This window comes from Oncorhynchus nerka, linkage group LG26, assembly GCF_034236695.1.
Source record: "Oncorhynchus nerka isolate Pitt River linkage group LG26, Oner_Uvic_2.0, whole genome shotgun sequence".
In the NCBI taxonomy this organism is placed as follows: Eukaryota; Metazoa; Chordata; class Actinopteri; order Salmoniformes; family Salmonidae; genus Oncorhynchus; species Oncorhynchus nerka.
In genome coordinates this window covers 18210437-18220952 of record NC_088421.1, presented here as the reverse complement: position 1 = coordinate 18220952, position 10516 = coordinate 18210437, and positions in this window count along the sequence as shown.

Here is a 10516-nt window from a genome sequence, read left to right as displayed (position 1 = left end):
ACTGCATTTTATCGATGGCAATTTGAATGCACAGAGATACTGTGACGAGATCCTGAGGCCCATTGTCGTGCCATTCATCCACCACCATCACCTCATGTTTCAGCATGATAATTCACGGCCCCATGTCACAAGGATCTGTACACAACTCCTGGAAGCTGAAAATGTCCCAGTTCTTGTCCCATGGCCTGCATACTTACTAGACATGTCACCCATTGAGCAAGTTTGGAATGCTCACGATGGAGGGTCCGTGGGATGTGGGGTCTGTGGGATGTGGGGGTCGTGGGATGTCGGGGGTCCGTGGGATGTGGGGGGTCCGTGGGATGTGGGGGTGGGATGTGGGGGTCGTGGGATGTGGGGGTCCGTGGATTGTGGGGGGTCGTGGGATGTGGGGGTCCGTGGGATGTGGGGGGTCAAGGGGATGTGGGGGTCCGTGGGATGTGGGGGTCGTGGGATGTGGGGGGCCGTGGGATGTGGGGGGCCGTGGGATGTGGGGGGGTCCGTGGGATGTGGGGGTCCGTGGATTGTGGGGGTCGGGATGTGGGGGTCCGTGGATTGTTTTTGACCATTTCTTTAATTACTCAAGACTAACTCATTGTTAGAATCAGATGTTAGCTACTATATTTATTCTATATTATATAAATCCTATAAATTAAAATGGCAAATTTGGGTGCAATTAATTAGGTACATTTTTAGAGATTAAATTAGGCGTAGTGGGTGAGGAGTCAGGTGCAGGAGGCAGAAAGTTCTGAATAGCGCTTTATTCAGCACCGGGCAAAATCGTATATAAAACGAAACTGATCGTCATAAAACAAATTCCCAAAACAGGAACCAAAACAGGCACCTACGAAGAGCGACTTAAATAGCCAAGCACACGAAGAGCAGGGGCGGGCCTAACGGCTTAAATAGCCAAGCACACGAAGAGCAGGCGGGCCTACCGACTTAAATAGCCAAGCACACAAAGAGCAGGCGGGCCCTACCACTTAAATAGCCAAGCACACGAAGAGCAGGCCGGCCTACCGACTTAAATAGCCAAGCACACGAAGAGCAGGCGGGCCTACCGACTTAAATAGCCAAGCACACGAAGAGCAGGCGGGCCTACCGACTTAAATAGCCAAGCACACGAAGAGCAGGCGGGCCAAACTTAAATAGCCAAACTAAAAGTCTAAACAAGAAACAGGTGAAACAAATCAGACCAAACCAACAGAAAAGGGAAAAGGATCGGTGGCAGCTAGTAGACCGGTGACGACGACCGCCGAGCACCACCCGAACAGGAAGGGGAGCCACCTTCGGTAGGAGTTGTGACAGCAAGGCTAGAGTCCAACTATTCATCATCTAATTGTGACAACCTTGTCTTTGTTGTTGGCCCTTGTAATGTTGTCTTATTGAATTAGACAATTGTTTTTTTTTTTTTTAGGGGGTAAAGAAGGACGAAGGGAGAGAGCAGGGTATAGTGAGGGACAATGGCATACCATAGTTGGGCCATTTGAGGACTGTTTGTTGTTATTACACCATGGACCCTCTTCCAATGTTGGTTTATTCATTTCAATTAATTTATTCAGATGGCAGAACAGGCAAGTCAGAATCTCCTGTAAACAGGTGTTATATATATCTTATGTGTAGAACCAAACGGTCTGCCCTCCTGGAAGTAAGGTCAAATATTTGTGCTTCCATTAATTTACATTTAAAGTTTTACAGAATATTTTCTTCTTTGAGATGCAAATGCACTAAAACTGTTTCCCAAACATAAACCTTGACTCATTCATTACCTATGCAAAAGTGATTTATTCCCTCATCAACCTTTCTTCTTTTTATCCACCTCAAAGGACCCCATAGATGTCAGTTACATTAGATTGAAAGAAGAAAAACAGGCTTTTAGTGGTCATGAAGTATTCATTGATGTATATCTGTTCCGTGGAAGAAAACTTGTACACATCTATCTGGCAGACGGGCAGAGCCACTTGTGAGCTTCCTGATGGACTCTGTATGATGGGGGTGAGGTGGGTGAGTCATCCTCTAGGCTTGTCTCTGCTGGCAGTTTGTTGGGCCCCCATCTCATCTCAGGGTATTTGAAGGAGTGGTGATGTCAGAGCTGTCACAGCTACACTCTGCCTGAGGCCACACAGACTGCTCCTCTTATTGACGAACACTGGGAGAGTGAGACTGGAATGAATGGACCGTACTGTCTCTCTCTTTCACTCCTGCATCTTACCCTCCTCTCTCACCCCTCTCCTTCCCCACTCCCCTGTTTTCTCTGCTGTTTTCTGGCTGGAGGTATGCGTATTCATTTTCCCGGAAGAAATTACGAAAGTCAGCCAATTGGTTTCCAAGAAATGCTGGAACGCTGTGTGAGGCTTGGCATCACTCCAATGGCTTTTGTTAGACTCAACTGTATCAATTGCATAATAAACACTACACTGCAGGCTTTGTATACAAGCCTATGAGTCAGAGACTCATATTTCAATGGTATTTCAGAAATAGAAAACGAAATCAGTTTAGCAGGCGGTGTTGTTGAGGTGTTATTTTTGCTTGGTGTTAACTGGTGCACATCACCGGTAGCAGTGTTCTATCACTAAGTAGGATATTAGTGACTCATAGCTGGATTAGTCACACAAGTTGCATAAATTATTTTCAGTCGTCAGCAACACCTGATTCATATTACCCTTGTAGTGACTTTGTGGAACTACCGTACTGTATAGGAAATGCTTTCTCCCTATTTGTAAGGGTGATATCACCATCTTCTGGTAAAAGATCGTATCACATGTCTGAATCCACCCACAGAGCCTCTTTGCTGTGCTAATTTAAATAGACCTACATATTACTGTTAATTGGATCAACTATTTTTACTTTTTTGAAGAGGAATTGACCACTCATTTTCAGGTTAGTAAATTAATGATATTGTATGTTTTGATTATGAGAGTATGAACGCTACATTGCCTATAGAAAGTTTACACCCCCTTGAACCTTTTCACATTTAGTTGTGTTACAAAGTGGGATTGAAATAGATGTAAATTGTACGTTTTTTTTGCCATTAATTAGACGCAAAATACTCCATAATATCAAAGTGAAAAGAAAATTCTACACATTTTTACAACTTAATAAAAAATCTATAACTAAAATATATTCGATGCATAAGTATTCACCCCCTTTGCTTAGGCAAGCCTAAATTATTTCTGAAGTAAAATGTTTGCTTAACAAATCACATAATAAGTTATATGGACTCTGTGTGAAATAATAGGGGTTGACATGATTTTTAAAGGACCAACCTTTCCTATGACCCCCATACTGTACACACAACATCTGTAAGGTCCCTCAGTCAAGTGTTGAATTTCAAGCACAGATTCAACTATAAAGACCTGGGAGTTTTTCGAAAGCCTCTTAAAGAAGGGCAGTAATTGGTAGATGGTTAACAATAACACATCAGGAATTGTATATATCTTTAAGCATGGTCAAGTTAATAATTATGCTGCGGTTGATGTACTAAACCACCCAGACACATCAAAGATGCAGTCGTCCTTCTGAACTGAGCTGCAGGAAAGGAAGGAAACTGCTTAGGGACGTCACCATGAGGCCATTGGGCGACACAGTTCAATGTCTGTGACGCGAAAACTGAGGAGGGATCAGCAACATTGTAGTGACTCCACAATAATTACTTACATGACAGAGTGATAAGAAGAATAAAAATATGAAGATGTTTTTTTGTTTTGTTTTAACATGCATGTGTATGTGTGAAATAATAGTGAAAAGGGGAAAAAAACATGGCAAAGGAATACTCTTTCTGGCCTGAATGCAAAGCCTTATGTTTAGGGAAAGTCTAACACAACACATCACTGAATAGCTGCCTTCTTATTTTCAAGCATGGTGGCTGATGCATCATGGTATGCGGGTAGCCTAGTGGTTAGAGCGTCGGGCCAGTAACCAAAAGGTTGCTGGATTGAATCCCTGAGCTGACAAGGTCCAAATCTGTTGTTCTTCCCCTGAACAAGGCAGTTAACCCACTGTTCCCCTTTAGGCTGTCATTGTAAATAAGATGCTCTTAACTGACTTGCCTAGTTAAATAAAATAAAATAAAAATGCTTGACAATGGCAAAGATTCACAGCCAAATTCATAGAGGAAAACCACAGCAATTGATCTTTCAGCAGGACAATAACCTTCAACATAAAGCCTAATCTACACTGGAGTTGCTTACTAAGAAGACAGTCAATGTTCCTGAGCGGCCAAGTTACAGTTTTGACTTAAATCTGCTTGAAAATGTCTCTCGAGCCATGATTCCCTACACCTTGACAGAGCTTGAAGAATTTTGAAAAGAATAATGGGCCAATATTGCACAATACAGGTGTGCAAAACTCTTAGAGACTTACCCAAGAAGACTCACATCTGCAATAACTGCCAACGTTTTTCTAACATGTATTGGATGAGGGTTGAATACTTATCTAATCAAGGTATATTAATGTTTTATTTTGTATTTTGTATTTTTTATATTTTCTTCCATTTTGACATAACAGAGTATTTTGTGTGAATTGTTGGGGAAAAAAGACAATTAAATCCATTTCAATCCCACTTTGTAACACAATAAATTGTGAAGAAATCCAAGGTTGTAGACTTAAAAAAAAAGTTTTATAAAAAGGTATGCAAAATGTTTTCCAGCAGTCTCAATGCCACCACCTCAGTGCCCAGAATTAGATGAATGCTAATTTCATTATAGCTCAGTGTATGAGAAAACAGGACATTCTTCTAGGTTGTCACTAGTTACCACAGCCACAGAGTCAGAATTATGGCTAAACCCCACCTATTTCTACAATTCATCTTCTTAAAATATATATTTTTTTACCTAACCTTGTCCCTAACCACATTGCTAACCTTATGCCTAACCCTAACCCTAAATTAAAACCAAAAGGCTAATTCTGACTTTGTGTTTGTGCTAACTAGTGACAAAAATTATTCTATGACAACGTGCTGATGTCACAATGCAACTGCACTGTGCTGCCCCGCTGTCAGACATTCTCACAGCTACAGCTAGTGTCATCATAAATCCCTGTGGCACTGTGTGCTGAGACAATCTTGTCCATCAAGCCCTGTCCCTGTACCCTGTGAAGAGAAGAGAGGAAGCAGGGGGCTGGCGAAACCTATGCAGAACCCCTGTCAACACCAGGAAGAAGGAACCATGACCGCCCTTCGGGACAGCATGTTATTAGGAGGAGGGAACACACGGAGGAAAGAACTCACCAACATCACCATGGCAGCCTTCATGCTCCTGTGCAGCACCTTAATGAGATCACCTCTCTGATTCTGCTGGAGTTCCACCCTGAGGTGGAGGCTGACACTGTGGACTGGCTCCTAGGGAAGATCCTTACACCTGAGCCACTGGGGGACTAGACCTCTTGGCCAGAGTGATCAGCCAGACCAGGGCCGGGGTGTCATCATGGTGGTGGGGCCACGCCAGAGCGGCTGCTCCTGGAGGCTGACGAGGACCTTCTGTTCAGACACAAGCCCTGCTGCACTATAGGAGGTCAGGCACGGGAGGTGGGGGACCTGGGGGGGACGCGCCCCACAGAGGGGGTGTATGGGATGCTGTCATCGGCTGAGTGTGTGACCCTGGTGCAGAGGATCCTAGACAGGCTGAGAGTGGGGGAGGGGGAGGAAATTCAGGTGCTCCAGCGGATTCCCCTCCTTCCAGGAGAACCAGTGATGGCCAGTCTGTCCCGCTTAAGAGTCCTAACTAGCATCTACCCCCTACATGAAGCCCCACTGCTTAAGAGCCTCCAGGGGAGGTGGTGGGCTGGCTGGTGTGGCCTCAAACCCTTCAGCCAGAGAGAGCATTGGCAGCTGCTGGAAGATATCAGGGCTTATTTCGGGGAGGCGGTGGCCCTCTACTTTGGGTTTGAGGGTTCGCTGGTCAATGCTCTCCTCCTGAAATCCACGTTGTCCATGTTTCTCTCCTTCTACCCCTCAGGCTGGGGAACAACCTGGTCTTTTCACCCTCTCCAGTGTGTGGTCAGAGCTGTTCCTGCAGGGCTGGAGGGAGAAGAGCAAAGCCCTGCAGAGGGACTGGGACTGTGGTCACTCATCCGTCACACAGTCACTCATCAACAGCAGCAGCGGTGCCCAGGGGTGGCACAGGGCACAGCACCACCACAGCCCCAGATCGATGCCCACCCTTTTGGAAAGATGAGCTTGAGGAGACTGCAACACTCTGTTGCCTTCCTAACCTGCACCCTCTGCCTCTCCTCCATCCCAATCCTGATGTATTTACACCTAGATGGACTAGTGGGGACTTCCTCCTGAGAGAAGAGCTCAAGTTTCCTCTTTCACAACATCCTTGTCTACCTCCCCAAAATCGCCCTCACGGTTGCCATGGCAGGGATGGACTGTGTTGCATTCCAACTGTCCCACGGCCTCAGCCCTGATCCCGAGCCGCCAGGGCATCAGTCACCAAGGCAACAGCCCCTGCTCCCTGAGGTTATCCTCTCCTGCCTCTTCAACCACTTTTCCATCCACCTCTACAGGGCTCTGGTCCTGTATGACCTCACCATGGTGCGCTTCCACCTATCTGTGCAGCTGGCCACCCACCTGGTCATTAAGCTGCTGTCCGCCACGCTATTGCGCCGCCTGAGGAGGATGAGGATGCCCCTGGCCGCGCCCACCAGGAACATCAGTCTCCGTCCTTAGACAGATCACAGAGCAGAGCAACAGACCACTGTGTGACACCCAGACCTGGAGCTACCTGGAGCTCCTCATCTCCTACTGCCACGTCATGTTCTTCTCAGGCATCTACCCCCAGTGTGCCCTCTGGTGCCTGTTGACCATCATATAGCTAAATCCTGCATGGACTTGTGGCACCTGTGTTCAGGTGCACGCCGCCCCTTCCCCAGAACATCCCCGGGGGTAACGCTTTGTGGCAGCGGGTCTTCTGTGGCTTTGAGGCCCTGGCTGTCCTGCTCAACTCCCTCCTGCTGTGGTCCTCTGAGTTCAGGCTTCTCTTCCTGAGTTATACTGGGTGGGAAATGCTCAGGGCCTTCGTCCTGCTGCAGCTGTCGCTGCTGAGCCTGAGAGGGGCGGTCACCTTCCTGCTCCTCCACCTGGCCTGGTTTGTTGGCAGAAAGGCAGAGCGGCCTGAGACTCGCCAACCCCACCTCCACAGGCTCCATCGCCACCAGCACCATCAGCAGCACTCTCACATACTGTAGAGATGCAGCAGCCACTCAGCTTTAGGCTTTGTGGAAGGATCATTGTGTCCTGCAAATAAAGTGAGGAGTGAGGAATGACATACTGTAGGTGTGCTGTTTGTGCGTGTGTGTAGGGGTATCATTTTTCTTTTACAGAATCTATCAACTTTGGCATTAGAGTACAGAAAGCTTTCTCAAACAAATCAAGCTCACACATCTATATCTGGGATCTTTAGAGGATCATTCTTAACCGTTGTCCCATCTACTGTAGGCTATGCCCAGACTTTTGGCCTACGTTGAATGGTGATAACAGTCAGACAATTAACACTATGACTGGAGTCCTTCCGCCCTGGCAGTGGGACTGACAGATGGTACTAAGCAAGGCTAAACTCAGTGGTCATGTCTGTGACCTCACAGATTAGACACTCTCCACCGATCACAGACTGGAGAAAGTCCTAGTAGGAGAAAGTCCTGTTTTAATGATCAGCTTTTTGAGACTGGATATATGTTTGGTAAACAGATGACCGAGCTACAGTATGTATCAAATATGTATCTGCATTAATAAAGACACTGCACATTACTAGATTACAGTGGCATTTTACAGTGTTTATGGACTTACACCCAGGCCTTCCAGTGCCATAAGAGGGTGCTGCTAGCCTTTGATTCTTCAAACATTGCTATTGCTTTCTAAATTGCAACTCAGACATAGCAGGTAGTCTCCTGGGTTCTTTCTTCTACATTTTAATAAGATATAACTTAAAAAATAATGTAATGTGAAAGTTATTGTGGTTCCAGACTTTGGCCTAAACGGCCCGCCCAAAACCATAAGGCTTCCAGAGGTGCTGCACAGCGCATCACCGGGGCAGTAAACTACCCTCCGGGACACCTACAGCACCCGATATCACAGGAAGGCCAAAAAGATCATCAAGGACAACAACCACCTGAGCCACTGCCTGTTCACCCCTTTATCATCCAGAAGGCGAGGTCAGTACAGGTGCATCAAAGCTGGGACCGAGAGACTGAAAACAGCTTCTATCTCAAGGCCCATCAGACTGTTAAACAGCATCACTAACATTGAGTGGCTGCTGCCAACATACTGACTCATCTCTAGCCACTTTAGTAATTAAAAATGGGATGCAATAAATGTATCACTTGGCACTTTAAACAATGCCACTTTATATAATGATTACATACCCTACATTACTCATCTATAGTCTATCTATAGTCATATATAGTCCTACAGCCATCCTACAATCTAAGTTTGATGCCCTCAATCTCACACAAATTATCAATGAACCCACCAGGTACCACCCCAAAGCCGTAAACACGGGCACCCTCATTGATATCATCCTAACCAACATGCCCTCTAAACACACCTCTGCTGTTTTCAACCAAGATCTCAGTGATCACTGCCTCATTGCCTGCATCCGTAATGGGTCAGCGGTCAAACAACCTCCACTCATCACTGTCAAACGCTCCCTGAAACACTTCAGCGAGCAGGCCTTTCTAATTGACCTGGCCCGGGTATCCTGGAAGGATATTGACCTCCTCCCGTCAGTAGAGAATGTCTGTTTTTTAAATTTAAATGCCTTCCTCACCATTTCATCAAAGAAATGTTGAACCAGGAACAGATATAGCCCTTGGTTCTCTCCAGTCCTGACTGCCCTTAACCAACACAAAAAAATCCTGTGGCATTCTGCATTAGCATCGAACAGCCCCGTGATATGTAACTTTCAGGGAAGTTAGAAACCAATATACAGGCAGTTAGAAAAATAAGGCTATCTTTTTCAAGCAGAAATTTGCTTCCTGCAACACAAACACAAAAAAGTTATGGGACACTGTAAAGTCCATGGAGAATAAGAGCATCTCCTCCCAGCTGCCCACTGCACTGAGGATAGGAAACTCTGTCAGCATCGATAAATCCACTATAATTGAGAATTTCAATAAGCATTTTTCACGGCTGGCCATACTTTCCACCTGGCTACCCCTACCCCGATCAACAGCACTGCATCCCGCACAGCAACTCACCCAACCCTTCCCCCATTTCTCCTTCTCCCAAATCCAGTCAGCTGATGTTCTGAAATAGCGGCAAAATCTGGACCCCACAAATCAGCTGGGCTAGACAATCTGGACCCTTTCTTTCTAAAATAATCTGCCGAAATTGTTGCAACCCCTATTACTTTCGTGTCATCTGAGATTCCCAAAGACAGCAGCTGCGGTCATCCCCCTCTTCAAAGGGGGACACTCTTGACCCAAACTGCTACAGACCTACTGTATATATATCCTACAGTGCCTTTCTAAGGTCTTCGAAAGCCAAGTCAACAAACAGATACTGACCATTTTGAATCCCACCGCACCTTCTCCGCTATGCAATCTGGTTTCAGAGCTGGTCATGGGTGCACCTCAGCCACGCCTCAAGTTCCTAAACGCATTTAACCGCCATCGATAAGAAGCAATACTGTGCAGCCGTATTCACTGACCTACAAGGCATTCGACTCTGTCAATCACCACATCCTCATCGGCAGACTCAATAGCCTTGGTTTCTCAAATGATTGCCCGCCTGGTTCACAAATTACTTCTCTGATAGAGTTCAGTGTGTCAAATCAGAGGGCCTCTGGCAGTCTCTATGGGGTGCCACAGGGTTCACCTTGGGCCGATTCTTTCTCTGTATACATCAATTATGTCGCTCTTGCTGCTGGTGAATCTCTCTGATACACCTTGACGCACGACACCATTCTGTATACTGGTCCTTCTTTGGACACTGTGTTAATTCAACTCCAGACGAGCTTCAATGCCATACAACTCTCCTTCCGTGGGCCTCCAACTGCTCTTTAAATACAAGTAAAACTAAATGCATGCTCTTCCACCTGCCCTTCCGTCCAGCATCACTACTCTGGGCGGTTCTGACTTAGAATATGTGGACAACTACAAATACCTAGGTGTCTGGTTAGACTGTAAACTCTCCTTCCAGACTCACATCAAACATCTCCAATCCAAATCTAGAATTGGCTTCCTATTTCGCAACAAAGCATCCTTCACTCATACTGCCAAACATACCCGTAAAACTGACCCTCCTAACATCCTCGACTTCGGCGATGTCATTTACAAAATAGCCTCCAATACCCTACTCAATAAATTGGATGCCCATCACAGTGCCATCTGTTTTGTCACCAAAGCCCCATATACTACCCACCACTGCGACCTGTACGTCTCGCTGGCTGGCCCGCTCATACTCGTCGCCAAACCCACTGGCTCCAGGTCATCTACAAGACCCTGCTAGGTAAAGTCCCCTCATCTCAGCTTGCTGGTCACCATAGCATCACCCACCTGTAGCTCAAACATTTCTGGTGTT